The sequence below is a fragment of the Elephas maximus genome, chromosome 2 (genome assembly GCF_024166365.1).
Source record: "Elephas maximus indicus isolate mEleMax1 chromosome 2, mEleMax1 primary haplotype, whole genome shotgun sequence".
Lineage (NCBI taxonomy): Eukaryota > Metazoa > Chordata > Mammalia > Proboscidea > Elephantidae > Elephas > Elephas maximus.
In genome coordinates, this window is record NC_064820.1 from 151827188 (window position 1) to 151843618 (window position 16431).

General features: G+C 41.4%; 1 protein-coding gene across 1 annotated transcript in view; it reads left to right on the plus strand.

Moving 5' to 3' along the window:
• The first annotated feature begins 3446 nt into the window (after positions 1-3446).
• The window catches only part of CTNNA1 (catenin alpha 1), a 194467-nt gene continuing 181482 nt past the window's right edge, over positions 3447-16431 (plus strand). The window contains exon 1 of the mRNA XM_049873755.1: positions 3447-3552. The gene's annotated coding sequence lies outside the window, so the exon portion shown is untranslated. The remainder of the gene's footprint in view (positions 3553-16431) is intronic.

Genomic DNA, 16431 nt, shown 5'->3' on the forward strand with positions numbered 1-16431 from the left:
AGCAACCGTATAGGACAGAGTAGAACTGCCTAATAGAGTTTCCAAGGAACACCTGGCAGATTCGAACTGCCAACCTCTTGGTTAGCAGCGATAGCACTTAACCACTACACCACCAGGGTTTCATAATAATATGACTATTATTCAAATTTATCCACCAACCACTAAGGTCAAAGATGAAGAAATTGAAGACTTTTACCAGCTTCTGCAGTCTAAAATTGATCAACACACAATCAAGATGCATTGATAATTACTGGCAATTGGAACGTGCAAGTTGGAAACAAAGAAGGCTCAGTAGTTGGAAAGTATGGCCCTGGTGATAGAAACAATGCTGGAGATAGCATGATACAATTTTGCAAGACCAACAACCTCTTCATTGCAAATACCTTTTCTCAACAACATAAATAGCAACTATATATGTGGACCTCACCAGATGGAATACACAGGAATCAAATTGACTACATCTGTGGAAAGAGACGATGGTAAAGCTCAATATCATCAGCCAGAACAAGGCTAGGGGCCGACTGTGGAAAACATCAAGTTCACACTGAAGTTGAAGAAAATTAGAAAAAGTTCATTAGAGCCAAAATAAGACCTTGAGTACATCCCACTTGAATTTAGAGACCATCTCAAGAATAGATTTGACGCATTGAACACTACTGACTGAAGACCGGATGAGTTCTGGAATGACATCAAGGACATCATACATGAAAGAAGCAAGAGGTCATTAAAAAGGAAAGAACAAAATGGATGTCAGAAGAGACTCTGAAAGTTCCTCTTGAACATAGAGTAAAAACCCACTGCTGTTGTAGCTAAAGCAAAAGGAAGAAATGATGAAGTCAAAAATCTGAACAGAAGATTTCAAAGGGCTGCTCAAAAAGACAATTATAATGAAATGTGCCAAGACCTAGAGATACAAAACCAAAAGAAGAACATGCTGGGCGTTTCTCAAGCTGAAAAAAACTGAAGAAGAAATTCAAGCCTCAAGTTGCAATATTGAAGGATTCTATGGGGAAACTACTAAATGACACACGAAGCATAAAAAGAAGATAAAAGGAATACACAGTCATGTACCAAAAAGAATTGGTTGACATTCAACCATTTCAATAGGTAGCATATGATCAAGAACCAATGGTACTGAAGGAAGAGGCCCAAGCTGCATTGAAAAAAGCATTGAAAGCACTGGCGAAAAACAAAGCTCCAGGAATTGATGGAATACTAATTGAGGTGTTTCAACAAATGGATGCGGTGCTGAAAGTGTTCACCCGTCTCTGTCAAGAAATTTGGAAGACAGCTACCTGGCCAACCGACTGGAAGAGAACCATATTTGTACCCATTCCAAAAAAGGTGATCCCACAGGATGTGGAAATTATCATATAATACTAGTAATATCACGCACAGGTAAAATGTCACTGAAGATCATTCAAAAGTGACTGCAGTAGTACATCGACAGGGAACTACCAGAAAGTCAAGCTGGATTTAGAACAGGATGTGGAACCAGGGATATCCCTGCTGATGACAGATGGATGCTGGGTGAAAGAGAATACCAGAAAGTTGCTTACCTGTGTTTCATTGACTATGCAAAGGCATTCGACTGTGTGGATCATAACAAATTATGGATAACATTGTGAAAAATGGGAATTCTAGAACACTTAATTGTGCTCATAAGGAACCTGTACTTAGACCAAGAGGCAGTCGTTTGAACAGAACCAGGGGATACTGTGTGGTTTAAAGTCAAGAAAGGTGTGCGTCAGGGTTGTGTCTTTTCACCATATTTATTCAGTCTGTGCTAGCAAATAATCTGAGAAGCTGGACTATATGAGGGAGAAAAGGGCATCAAGATTGGAGGAAGACTAACAACCTTCCATATGCATATGCACAACCTTGTTTGATGAAAGAGGACTTGAAGCACTTATTGATGAAGATCAAAGACCAGAGCCTTCAATATGGATTACACCTGAACTTACAGAAAACAAAAATTCTAACTACTGGACCAATAAGCAACATCGTGACAAATAGAGAAAAAAATTGAAGTTGTCAAGCATTTCATTTTACTTGGATCCATAATCAACACCAATGGGAGCACCAGTGAAGAAATCAAAAGACACATTGCATTGGGAAAATCTGCAGCAAAAGATCTCTTTAAAGTGTTAAAAAGCAAAGATGTCACTTTAAGGACTAAAGTGCACCTAACCCAAGCCATGGTGGTTTCAATTGCCTCATATGCATATGAAAGCTGGACTATGAGTGAAGAAGACTGAAGAAGAATTGATGCCTTTGAATTACAGTGTTGGTGAAGAATACTGAATATACCATGGACTGCCAAAAGAATGAACAAATCTGTCTTTGAAGAAGTACAGCCATAATGATCATTAGAAGCAAGGATGGCGAAACTTTTTTTTCACATACTTTGGCCATTTTATCAGGAGGGTATCAGTTCCTGGAGAAGGACCCCATGCTTGGTAGAGTATAAGGGTGAGCAAAAAAGAGGAAGTTGCTCAACGAGATGTATTGACACAGTGGCTGCAACAATGGGCTCAAGCGTAACAACGACTGTGAGGATGGCGAAGGACTGGGCCGTGTTTTGTTCTGTTGTACATAAACTCGCTATGAGTCCGAACGGACTTGAAGGCACCCAATAACAACAAGTGCCTTGAGGGATAAGGATAGAAGCCAGGACCCTAAAGTGTGTGTGTGCGTTTGCGTGAGAGGGGGGCATCCTGGGGGGGGGGACGCTGCTATAAAAAAATTTCGCGACCAGGAGGAGGGATCCCGGTTTCCCCAACTGTTGAGAGGATGGATTAGGTGATTTCTAGGGCGATTTCACCTCACAACCTAAGAGATCCCCAGTGTTTGATTGTAGTTCCACTCTGCCTTAAGCTGTGGGACCTTTATTTAGCCTCAGTTTCTCCTTAAGTAAAACTAGGGGACGAACCTAGTACACTTTCCTGGGAACGTCTGACTCGGGGACACCTGTGCCACTTTTCGAGGAGCGTGCCCAGGACCTCACGTTGCCGCGCCCAGTGCCTGGGGCACCGGCCAGGGGCTGGGCTTGCGCGAAACCGTGCCCCGAGACTCACCTGTGCGCAACGCGGTGACTCACCTGCCCTCCCCCACCCTCCCCCGCGGGGCTGTTCTAGGAGTCGCCGCTCCTCCTTCCTCTCGGAGGTCATTCCAGGCCTGAGCGCCCACTACAAGCCTGGAATGAAGTGACTGGGGTGGGGAGCTGAGAGGAAGAAGTCCTGAGGGGGTCCGGGCCGAGCCCTGCCAGAGGGCCTCTTCGCGTCGAGGCTCCCCCATAAAGCGGGGGCCAGACGGAGCCGGGAAAAGCGGGCGGGGCGGCGGCTGCGGCGGGAGGCGCCGGGAAGAGCGCGCCAGAGGGAGGCTCCGGGAAGGGCGGGCGGGGCCGGGGCCGCGGGGCGGGGGGCGGGGGGCGGGAAGGGGCGGGGGCGCCGGGCGGCCCATTTCCTCCTCCGAGCCCGACGGGAGGGAGACAAAGCGGCGGCTGTCGGCCTCGGTGCTCCGGTCCTCCCGCGCTCGCCCCGCTCGCCGCAGGTAACTCTTCGCGCGAGCTCCCCAGCCGGGCCCGGGCGTCCTCGGGCCCTCCCGAGCGGGCGCCGCCTGGAATTGGGCTCGCGGCGGGCGGGGGTCCAGCCTCCGGCCGGCGGCCGTTTCCCGTGCGGGCCCCCGGCCGGGCCCTGGCTGGCTGGGCGGGCGGGGCCCGCCTCCCTGGCGCTGGAGGAGCTGAGGGGCCGCGGCGGCTGGAGAGGCGGAAGCCACGCGCAGCCGCTGCGCTTCCTCGCGGAAAAGTTTCTCCGGGTTTCTAAACTTCGTTAAAGTGGGCTGGGTGCGCGCGCCGGCCCCGCGCTGGGCCGCCTCGGCCGTTTTCGTGAAGAATCTGCGCGTTGTTCCAGTGATTGTGTGTGTTTGGTGAATTGATTTTTCCGGTGATGTGATTGTTCTCTGGTTTTGTGGTTTCTGTTGCCTCAGCTCCCGTCACGGGCCGCTGAAACTTCACTGTCTGCTGAACCGGGCTTTTGCTGAGCCCGCGCGCGCACCCGCATTCCGGGCCCCGAGCGAATGTGAAAGTTAGTTCTCCCTCTCCCTGCCTTAGCCGTGTTGGTAAGGTGCGCCACACCCGTGTGGACTTTCGGCGTGTACCATGTTAACCTTTCTTGTGAAATTACTGACTTCCTGTGTGGTAAATTGGACGTGCCCTTGTTTTCAAGAGTGACGTTACAGCGTCTTTTTTTTTGTTGACTTTGAATATATCGTGTGTGTGAAAGAGAGACAATAGCACTTGTTGGAAAAAATGTTGACTGAATGCCTAACCTTGGATTGGCAGCCATGGCTTCCTAATAATGCAGGCAGCACTTGGCCCAAGGCCAGGATGGACACCCTTGTGTCCTCCTGCGTTTTCGTAATATTTTTGTATTTGTTTTGTAGAGGATTTACAACAACTTAGAAAAGACGGTATGATGCATAGCCCTCAACTAAATAAAGAGCATTTCATAATTTTGTTGAAGGAAATGATTACATCATTATTTTTTGACAGGATAGATGTTTTGGTGAGAGGATATTTTGTGCTTAGCAGTGATTTTTAAAAAACTGTACAGGTGTGTGTTGCTTTAAGAAGATATAAACTTGTAAGTCAAATTTATTAGGATTTGTTGTTTTACAAGAGGAATGAGTGGGGTACCTATCTATAGCTGCTGCCCAATTACTTACCCTTCTTGACTATTGTTAAGTTACAGATAATTTTTTATCCACCTAATTAAGGGTTCACAAATGAGTAAGATATGGTCTGTACCCTTCAGGGTTCACAGTGTAATAGGGGAGGAACCCCCCCCGCCCCGCCCCACAGGGCAGACTTAGATAAGTGCCATAACAGTACTGTTTAAAAGCTTTTGTATGGGTCGGATATACAACAAATATACAAAGAAACTTTGTGGAGGCATAGGGGGAGGGGTAGTTTTCTTTGGAGAAGCTGGGAAAGGCTTCCAGGAGGTGGTGGCTTTTTAACTGGCCTTTGAAACATGAGTAGGGTTTTGTCAGGTGAAAGGAGGAAGTCTTGAGAAGCTTAAAAGGACATAGGATTTCCACGGCAGCGGGTTTGGTTTTGGTTTGGTGGTACAACTCTTCCTGGTTTTGGTTATATGTTTGGCTACTGCTTCTTACTCTTTTTTTTTTTTTTTTTAAAATGTACTCATACACAGGATTTTATCCAGTGTTATTTTGATTCTTTTCTACCTCTACACCATTGATGCAGTATTCACCCTCACTCCTATCAGTAACATCTCATTCCATACAGTGACTTAGAGGTGAGGGATGCCCCCATCCCAAGTGGATAGTCTTCCTGCCATCAACCTTATGTGCTGAAGCCCAAGTCTCTATTGGAGTGCAGATGTCTCTCCTGACCCCCAGAGTCATCCGTGCACTGGATTGCTCCTGGGGTGTCTCAGGGGCTTCTCAAATTCAACATGTCTAAAATGGGGCTCCTCATTCTCTTAATTCTGCTCCATAAACCAGATGTGGAGGTTGTTGTGTGCGACTGTCAAGTCAGTTCTGACTCAGCAATCCTGCACACTGTGCAGAGTAGAACTGCCCAATAGGGTTTCTTAGGCAGAAATCTTTATGGGAGCAGGTTGCCAGGTCTTTTCTCCCTCTGAGCCACTGGTGGGCTCAAACTGCCAACCTTTTGGTTAGCAGTAGAGTGCTTAATGGTTGTGCCATTGGGAATTTCTTTGAGAAAGTGACATTGGTTTGAGGCATGAGGGATAGCCCTGGTTGTGGGGGTTTGTATGTATTCTGATGAAGAGCTGAATGGAGGGAACAGGGCACTCTGCATGTTTAAAAGTCCTGAGACAGGAAAGAACTCCACGTGTTTAGGGACCTCAGAGAAGACCTGTGTAGATTAAATACTCTTAGGTGGAGAGAAGCCTCACATGAGGTTGCCAGGGAGGGCAGGGGCCACGTCGCTCAGGGCTATGTTTGGACTGTATTCTAAGAGCTATAAGAAGCCATTGTAGGGAGTTTAATCATCTGATAACATTTTAAAGAAGATCTCTCTTGCTAGCGTTTGGAGAAGGCTTATACAAGTGGAAATAGGCAGTTAAGCTAGAAAGATGTAGGGGTGAAGGTGGTAGGGATGAAGGGAGTTGTGTTTTGGAGAAATAAGACAGGACTTGAATGTGCATTGGATGTGGGGGTCTAGGTTTCTCGATAAATGTTGTTTCTTCCTTCTTGTACTCTATTACTGTGTTTACTGGTGTATTCTTAGTTATAGCTCTAGATTCAGCTGAGTGTTACCGCTTTCATTTTTGGTAGCAAGCCTCTTTGTGCAGGGTGGTGTGCTACATTGTACTGTGACTTATTCTTGATGTCCCTGCTGGAAAGTGAAGCTCCTTGAAGGCAGGGACTGGTAGCTTTAGCCCTTGGCAGTTACTGGACATGGAGGGCAAATAAAGTGTTTGTTGAATGAAGAAGGGAAAAAACCAGTCTTTTCTGTTTGGAGTCTAGTTTGTGGGTGGAGCCGTGCAGATGAGGCAACAATCAGATTAGGGAGAGCCTTGTACTTAAAGGAAACCCTGGTGGCACAGTGGCTAAGAGTTACGGCTGTTAACTGAAAGGTCGGCAGTTCGAATCCACCAGGTGCTCCTTGGAAACCCTATAGGGCAGTTCTGCTCTGTCCTATAGGGTTGCTATGAGTTGGAATCGACTTGACAGCATTGGGTTTGGTTTGTACGTATAATAAATTCCTGTTTTGGGGAAATTGAGAATTATTCCATATCTCTGAACTTTCAAAAGTACTTGAGGTTTTCTGGATAAATTGTTTTATTTCTTTATTTAAATGCCTTTTTTCAAATGTTTATCCTTTGTCTGAGCCACCTATCCATCTAACAAACTCATTTATTCTTTAAAACTCAAGTTTGACGCCATTGCCTCTGGGTTTTCTCTTGGACCCTCAGTCTTCATGGGTACCTTGTACATCTTCTGTATTTGCATCTGTCACACTATCTGGTCAATATTTTTATGAATGACTTCCTCTCAGCTGGGAGTTTCCTGGAGGTGGGGTCTAGGCCTTTATTTTTAAGTAAACCTTTTCTTATTAAAGTATAACATACATGCAAAAAAGTGCTCAAATCATGAGTACCTGCTCATTGAATTACAGAGTGAACACTACCCATATCAAGAGGTAGGAAAAAAACAGCACTCCAGAAATCCCGACTCCCTTTGTAGCCTGTAGCCACCCCTCCACTGCCCTCAGTTTTTAATCCCAGGATTTGAAACATTATGGTTGCTCAGTAAGTGTTTGCCAAAGTTTGTACGGTTTCCTCCTGGAAATTCCAGTCTTTTACATATAAGCAAAGCTCTGATTCTCATTTGAGAAACAACTGATAACTTGTTGCATTAAATAAAGAGGTCATACTCTTAAATTGGTGTTAAGGCTTCGAAGTTCTGGCCCTAACTTACTTTTTCAAGTTTATTTTCTACTTTAAGTTGCTGCTGCATGTCTTCTGCATTTGCCAGGCATTTGTGCTAATGTTCCTTTGCTGTTGGCCGTGTTTTGGAATGTTTCATCCCTCTTTGACACAAATGCTATCCATTTCTGAAGGCCGATTAACATGCTTTTTCCATTGAGACTTTGTTCACCATCACTGAAAGTGATCTTTATCTGAACTACAAATTTGCATGGGGTTACAGCTTTCTCATTTTATATATATATATATAAATGTATGTACATATGTTAACTGTATTTTTTTCAGCTGAACTCTTTTTTTACCCTGAGGGCAGGGACTAAGTTTAAGTTACTGTTCAAACCAAAACCAAACTGTTGCCATTGAGTCGATTCCCTCTCATAGAGACCCTATAGGACAGAGTAGAACTGCCCCACAGGGTTTCCAAAGAACAGCTGGTAGATTTGAACTGCCAACCTTTTGGTTAGCAGCTGAGCTCTTAACTACTGCCACCTATACCCTCCAGCACTGGCGCATAGAGTGAGCAAGGAAAGCATCTAGAAAGAGTTCTAAAAAAAATTCTTAAAAGGTCATAATAAACAGCAAAGAGTTGTGTGGTGGGGCATTTCCTCCTATTGCTAATTTGTTGTTGGTTATGTGTCCATTGTCTGATGAGTTACGATTATAACGATTATAACGTGCTTTTAGGAGTTTTTAATCTTATGAGACTCAGCTGAGAGTTTGAACTTTGTCATCTGTATAATGAAAAAGATGATTTATAAAGGATATTTATATTAACTTCTGATGTGAAAAAATTCTATTTTATTTTTTAAATTATGGAGTGCTGGACAGGATATGTTTTTATCCATGTTAAGTGGATTGTCTTGCAAGTAAAACCAGTGAACAAGTTCAGCGTTTAAATGTCATTAAGGTGCTGACTTAACCTTTGTTAAGACTTCTAGAATGTCAGTTCTTTTGTTAGATGCTTAGTTCCTTGAAGGCAATTACATTGTTTTGTATCTCTGTTTTCTGTGATACTTGACTCATTTCTTTGCCTATAGTATGTACTATTTAATCAGTATTAAATTAGTTATGGCAGATGTACTTGTGCTATGTATAGGGTTGTGCCAGGTTGATATGGGGGTGGAGGTACAGCTTGACATCTGACTACTTAAAATTAAAAAAAAAAAAAAGAAAATTCATATTTATATCATCCAGGGATAAACACTGTTAACACTTTGATTTATATCCTCTCATCTTTTCTCTAGGCATGTATGTTGACTATAAAATAGCTTTTATAAAAGCTGGATTTTACTTTATGTGCTCTTTTGTAATCTACTGTCCACTTAAAACTTGAACATTTCCCCCTATTATTAGAGTAAGATTAACCTTTATTTAATCCTTTATTTAACCCTTAACGAGATGGACTGACACAGTGCCTGGCATAATGGTCTCAGACATAGCAACAGTTGTGAGGATGGCACGGGACCAGGCGACATTTTGTTCTGTTGTACACGGGGTCACTGTGAGTGGGAGTTGACTTGTTGACACTTACCAACAACCACCAACTTTATTTTATGTGCCATGAGGAAAGAAGAAACGCTGCCAAATAAACTAGGAAATGCCATCAATTCTAAGATGTGCCCAGATTTTAGACTAAAGTCTAAAAAATGTGAAATAATGTATGCTTTAAATTGACGAAATATGGTTAGTCTCACAATGCTAACACAGCACGTTAATGATCCCCTCCTATTCCATCATGTGGCTTCTTTAACCAGTTCTTCCTGGGCATTTAGCTTGCTTCCTGTGTTGCTTTAGTTTGTAGCTAAATCTTTATGTCCATCCTTGATACATTTCTTAAGAGTAACTTCTCAGAAGTGGAATTTCTAGGGGAAAAAGGTACTTTTTTGTAGCTTTAAAAATTTCTGAAATTGCCCTCCCACTCCCCCAGAATGTAGTTTATTTGCATCTATGCTATATCAGGGTATTTTCCATTTTAAACATCATGGATCTATTGTTTGAATACTTGACAGTGGGATCTGTAAACTGAAAGGAAAAGTTGATGGCAGGCCATACCCATTCTTGGATAGAGGCCCTAATATCCCTCAGACTGAAATCAGGCTGATTTCATAAATGTTTTCCACTGTTGTTGTTAGCTGACATCAGATTGGGGCCCCAATTCATGGTGTCCTCATGCATGGTTGTGGATTGGGCCACAGTGATCCATAGGGTTTTTTTCATTGGTTGCTTTTTGAAAGTAGGTGTCCAGGCCTTTCTTCCTCATTAGTCTTAGTCTGGAAGCTCCACTGAAAGCTGTTCAACATAACAACACACAGGCCTCCACTGACAAATGGGTGGTCGCTGTGTGTGAGGGTGCGTTGGCTGTGAGTAGAACCCTGGTTTCCCACATGCAAAGCAAGAATTCTACCGCTGAACCACCAGTGCCCCCATGTTTTTCACTATTTAATCTCTATATAGAAGGGCGAACTCACAAATTTTTTTTTTAATTTTTATTGTGCTTTAAGTGAAAGTTTACAAATCAAGTCAGTCTCTCCTACAAAAATTTATATACACCTTGCTATATACTCCTGGTTGCTTTCCCCCTAATGAGACAGCACACTTCGTCTTTCCACTGTCTGTTTTTGTGTCCATTCAGCCAGCTTCTGAACCGCTCTGCCTTCTCATCTCCCATTCAGACAGGAGCTGCCCACATAGTTTCCTGTGTCTGCTAGATCCAAGAACTTCACTCTTCACCAGTACATTCTCTGTGCCACAGTCCAGTCCAGTCCCCGTCTGAAGAATTTCACACACAAATTTTTAAAAAATTCCTATATTTCAGATGAAGGTGTACAGAACAAACTAGGTTTTCATTAAACAGTGCACACATTGTTTTGTGATATTGGTTACCAACCCTATGACATGTTAGCTGTCTCTACTTCTTGACCTTCTGTTCCGTATTACCAGCTTTCCTGTGCCCTCCTGCCTTCGCGTCCTTGCTGCTGGGCTGGTGTGCACCTTTAGTCTCATTTTGTTTTATTGGCCTGTCTAATCTTTGGATGAAGGGTGAACCTCAGGAGTGACTTAATTACCAAGCTATAAGGGTGACCAGGGGCCATACTTTCAGGGTTTCTCCAGTCTCTTTCAGGCCAGTAAGTATGGTCTTTTTTTGTGAGTTAGGGTTTTGTTCTGCGTTTTTCTTCACCTCTGCCCGGGACCCTCTATTGCGATCCTTGTTAGGACAGTTGGTGGTGATAGCCGGCACCATCTCGTTGTGCTGAACTCAGTCTGGTAGAGGCTGTGGTAATTGTGGTCCATTAGTCCTTTGGACTAACCTTACCCTTGTGTCTTTGGTTTTCTTCGTTCTCGCGTGCTCCAGACGGGAAAAATATATTTTTTAATGAGTTTATTTTTTTCATTTTTGATATGTAATAAAATTCACTCTCTTTGGTTTACTGTTCTATGAGTTTTGACAAACTCATAAAATAAGCCCTAGAAAGGCCATGGGCTGATGCTGCTGTTGATGAGGCAGTGAATTTTTGTCTGGTAGTGGTTGTGGATCTGCATGGCCACCTGCTGACCCGTAGTCCTTGTTCAGCCTTCTTAAGAGGTTGTATGTACAATGCTGTTGTGAAAATAACGTAATTTAATTTTTTTTTACACATCTGAATGTTTTGAAATTAAAAAAAAATTTTTTTATTGTGCTTAAAGTATAAGTTGACAAGCCAAGTCAGTCTTTCATATAAAAATTTATATACACCTTGCAATATACTCCTAGTTGCTCTCCCTGTAATGAAACAGCACACTCCTTTCCTCCACTCTTTTTGTGTCCATTGAGCCAGCTTCTGACCCCCTCTGCCCTCTCATCTCCCCTCCAGACAAGAGCTGCCCACATAGTCTCATGTGTCTACTTGATCCAAGAAGCTCACTCTTCACCTGTATCATTTTCTGTTCCATAGTCCAGTCCAATCCCTGTCTGAAGAGTTGGCTTTGGAAATGGTTCCTGCCTTGGGCTAACGGAAGGTCTGCGGACCATGACCTCTGGGGTCCTTCTAGTCTCAGACCGTTAAGTCTGGTCTTTTTACTAGAATTTGAGGTCTACACCCCGCTGCTCTCCTGTTCTCTCAGGGTTTCTCTGTTGTGTTCCCTGTCAGGGCAGTCATCAGTTATAGCCGGGCACCATTTAGTTCTTCTGGTCCCAGGCTAATGTCGTCTCTGCTTTATGTGGTCTTTCTGTCTCTTGGGCTCATAATTACCTTGTATGTTTGGTGTTCTTCGTTCTCCTTTGCTTTGGGTGGTTTGAGACCAGCTGATGCCTCTTAGATGGCCACTTGATAGCATTTAAGACCCCAGATGCCACTCTCCAAAGTGGGATGCAGAATACTTTAATAGATTTTATTATGCCAGTTGACTTAGATGTCCCCTGAAACCATGGTCCCCAAACCCCCGACCCTGCTACGCTGACCTTCAAAGCATTCAGTTTATTCAGGAAACTTCTTTGCTTTTGGTTTAGTCCCGTTGTGCTGACCTCTCCTGTATTGTGTGTTGTCTTTCCCTTCACCTAAAATAAAATAGTTCTTATCTACTATCTAATTAGTGAAAACACCCTCCCTCTCCTAACCATCGAAGAATAGTTTCTTTTCTGTTTAAACTATTTTTCGAGTTCCTATAATAGTGGTCTCATACAATATTTGTCCTTTTGCAACTGGCTAATTTCACTTTTTTTTTTTTATGGGTTAATTTCACTTAACACAATGTCTTCCAGATTCCTCCATGTTATGAAATGTTTCACAGATTCATTATTGTTCTTTATCGATGCATAGTATTCCAGTGTATGAGTATATACCATAATTTATTTATCCATTTATCCATTGATGGGCACCTTTGTTGCTTCTATCTTTTTGCTGTTGTAAACGGTGATGCAATGAATGTGTGTGTGCATATGTCTGTTTGTGTAAAGACCCTTATTTCTCTAGGATGTATTCCAAGAAGTGGGATTGCTGGATCATATGGTAGTTCTTTTTTTAGTCTTTTAAGGAAGCGTCAAATTGATTTCCAAAATAGTAGTACCATTTTACATCCCCACCAGCAGTGTATAAGTGTTCCAATTTCTCTACAGCCTCTCCAACATTTATTATTTTGTGTTTTTTAGATTAACCCCAGCCTTGTTGGAGTGAGATGGAATCTCATTGTAGTTTTGATTTGCATTTTTCTAATGGCTAATGATCGTGAACATTTCTTCATGTCTCTGTTAACTACCTGAATGTCTGTCTTAGTGTAGTGCCTGTTCATATCCTTTGCCCATTTTAATGGGGTTATTTGTCTTTTTGTAGTTGAGTTTTTGCATTATCATGTAGATTTTAGAGATCAGATGCTGATAGGAAATATCACAGCTAAAAACTCTTTCCCAGTCTGTAGGTAATCTTTTTACTCTTGGCGAAGTCTTTGGATGAGCATAGATGTTTGATTTTTAGGAGCTCCCAGTTGTCTAGCTTCTCTTCTGCATTAGTAGTAATGTTTTGTATACTGCTTATGCCATGTATTAGGTCTCCTAGTGTTGTCCCTATTTTTTCTTCCATGATCTTTATCATTTTAGATTTTATATTTAGGTCTTTGATCCATTTTGAGTTAGTTTTTGTGCATGGTGTGAGGTGTGGGTCTTGTTTCATTTTTTGCAGATGGATATCCAGTTATGCCAGCACCCTTTGTTAAAGAGACTGTCTTTTTCCCATCTAACTGACTTTGGGCTTTTGTCAAGTATCAGCTGCTCATATGTGGATAGATTTCTGTCTGAATTCTCAATTCTGTTCCATTGGTCTGTGTATCTGTTGTTGTACCAGTACCAGGCTGTTTTGACTACTGTGGTGGTATAATAGGTTCTAAAATCAGGTAGAGTGAGGCCTCCCTCCCACTTTGTTCTTCTTCTTCAGTAATGCTTTACATATCGGGGCCTCTTACCTTTCCGTATGAAGTTGGTGATTTTTTTCTCCCTCTCATTAAAAAATGTCGTTGGAATTTGGATCGGAATTGCATTGTATGCATAGATCGCTTTTAGTAGAATAGACATTTTTACTGTGTTAAACTCTTCCTGTCCATGAGCAGTTAGGTAGGTCTCATTTGGTTTCTTGCAGTAGTGTTTCATAGTTTCTTTGTATAGGTCTTTTATATTTCTGGTAAGATTTATTCCTAAGTATTTTATCTTCTTGGGGTCTAGTGTAAATGGTATTGATTTGGTGATGTCCTCTTCAATGTTCTTTTTGTTGGTAAAGAGGAATCCAACTGATTTTGTATGTTTATCTTGTATCCTTATTCTCTGCTGAACTCATCTATTAGTTTCATTAGTTTTCTTGAGGATTCCTTAGGGTTTTCTGTATATAAGATCATGACATCTGCAAATAGAGACACTTTGACTTCTTCCTTACCAATCTGGATGCCCTTTATTTCTTTAGCCTAATTGCTCTGGCTAGGACCTCCAGCACAGGGTTGAATAAGAGTGGTGATAAAGGGCATCCTTGTCTGGTTCCCGATCTCAAGGGAAATGCTTTCAGACTCTCTCCATTTAGGATGAAGTTGGCTGTTGGCTTTGGTATAAATGCATGTTATCATGTTGAGTAATTTTCCTTCTATTCCTATTTTGCTGAGAGTTTTTGTCATGAATGGGTGTTGAACTTTGTCAAATGCCTTTTCTGCATCAATTGATAAGATCATGTGGTTCTTGTTTTTTGTTTTATTTACTTGATGGATTACATTAATTGTTTTTCTAATGTTGAGTCATCCCTGCATACCTGGTATGAATCCCACTTGGTCATGGTGAGTTATTTTTTTGGTATGTTGTTGAATTCTGTTGGCTAGAATTTTGTTGAGGATTTTTGCATCTAAGTTCATGAGGGATATAAAAAACCCACGTATAGGTCTGTAATATTCTTTTTTTGTGTTGTCTTTACCTGGTTTTTGTTATCAGGGATATGCTGGCTTCATAGAATGAGGTTGGGAGTATCCTGTCCTTTTCTATGCTCTGAAATACGTTTGATAGTAGTGGTGTTAGCTCTTCTTGGAAGTTTGGTAGAACTCTGCAGTGAAGCTGTCTGGGCCAGGGCTTTTTTTAGTTGGGAGTTTTTTATTCACCTTTTCAATCTCTTCTTTTGTTATGGGTCTATTTAATTGTTCTACCTCTGTTTGCGTTAGTTTAGGTAGGTAGTGTGTTTCTAGGAATTCATCCATTTCTTCTAGGTTTTCAAATTTCTTAGAGTACAATTTTTCGTAGTAATCTGATATGGTTCTTTTAATTTCAGTTGGGTCTGTTGTGAAATCACCCATCTCATTTCTTAGTTGGGTTATTTGCTTCCTCTCCTGTTTTCCTTTTGTCAATTTGGCCAGTGGTTTATAAGGTTTGTTAATTTTTTCAAAGAACCAGCTTTTGGTCTTGTCAACTCTTTCAATTGTTTTTCTGTTCTCTATTTCATTTAATTCTGCTCTAATTTTTATTATTTGCTTTCTTTTGCCCGAGGGTTTTTTTTGTTGCCTTCTTTCTATTTGTTCAAGTTGTAGGAATAACTCTTTGATTTTGGCTCTTTTTTTGTATGTGTGCATTTATTGATATAAATCGGCCTCTTAAGCGCTGCTTTCACTGTGTCCCAAAGGTTCTGATAGGAGGTGTTTTCATTCTCATTGGATTCTATGAATTTCTTTATTCCATCCTTCATGTCTTCTACAACCCAGTCATTTTTGAGCAGAGTATTTTTCAGTTTCCAAGTGTTTGACTTCTTTTCCCTGCCTTTTCTGTTATTGATTTATGGCCTTATGGTTAGAGAAGATGCTTTGTGATATTTTGATGTTTTGGATTCTGCTAAAGCTTGCTTTATGACATAATATGTGGTCTGTTCTAGAGAATGTTACATGTGCACCAGAAAAGAAAGTGTACTTGGCTGCTGTTGGGTGGAGTGTTCTGTATATGTCTGTGAGGTCAAGTTGATTGATTGTGACATTTAGATCTTCCATGTCTTTCTTGAGCTTCTTTCTGGATGTCCTGAAAGTGCTATGTTGAAGTCTCCTACTATTATTGTGGAGCTGTCTATCTCACTTTTCAATGCTGTTAGAGTTTGTATTATATATCTTGCAGCCCTGTCATTGGTGGATAAATATTTAATATGGTTATATCCTCTTGGTATATTGTTCCTTTAATCGTTATGTAGTGTCCTTCCTTATTCTTTGTGGTGGATTTAACTTTAAAGTCTATTATGTCAGAAATTAATATTGCCACTCCTGCTCTTTTTTGATTGTTGTTTGCTTGATATATTTTTTTCCATCCTTTGAGTTTGTGTCTCTAAGGTGTGTCTCTTGTAGGCAGCATATAGATGGATCATGTTTTTTTTATCCATTCTGCCCCTCTCTGTCTCTTTATTGGTGCATTTAGTCCTTTTACATTCAGCATAATTATGGATAGGTATTTTTTTTTTTATGAGTTTAGTGCTGTCATTTTGATGTCTTTTTTTTGTTGTTGACAGTTTCTTTTTCCCACTTAATTTTTTGTGCTGAGTAGTTTATGTTTATATATTGCCTTTTCCTTTTGTTCCTTGTTGTTGATTTTGTTTCTGCTGAGTATTTTTTTCTTGTATTTTATTTTGATGTGTAGGATTTCTAGTCTCCTTTGTGGTTACGTTAATTTTTACCCGTTTTTCTAAGTTTAAAGCTAACTTTTATTTCTTTATATCGCCTTGTCTTCCTTTCCATATGAAAGATCTATGACTACATTTCTCAGTCCCTCTTTATTGTTTTAATGTTGTCTTCTTTACATAATAACATTGCTTTTTCCCTCTTTTGAGCGTTTTTTTTAATCTTGATTTATTTTTGTGATTTCCCTATCTGGGTTGACATCTGATTGCTCTGTCCAGCATTCTAGTCTTGGAATAATATCTAATATTACTGATTTTCTTACCAGAGAACTCCCGTTAGTATTTCTTTTAGTTTTGGTTTGGTTATT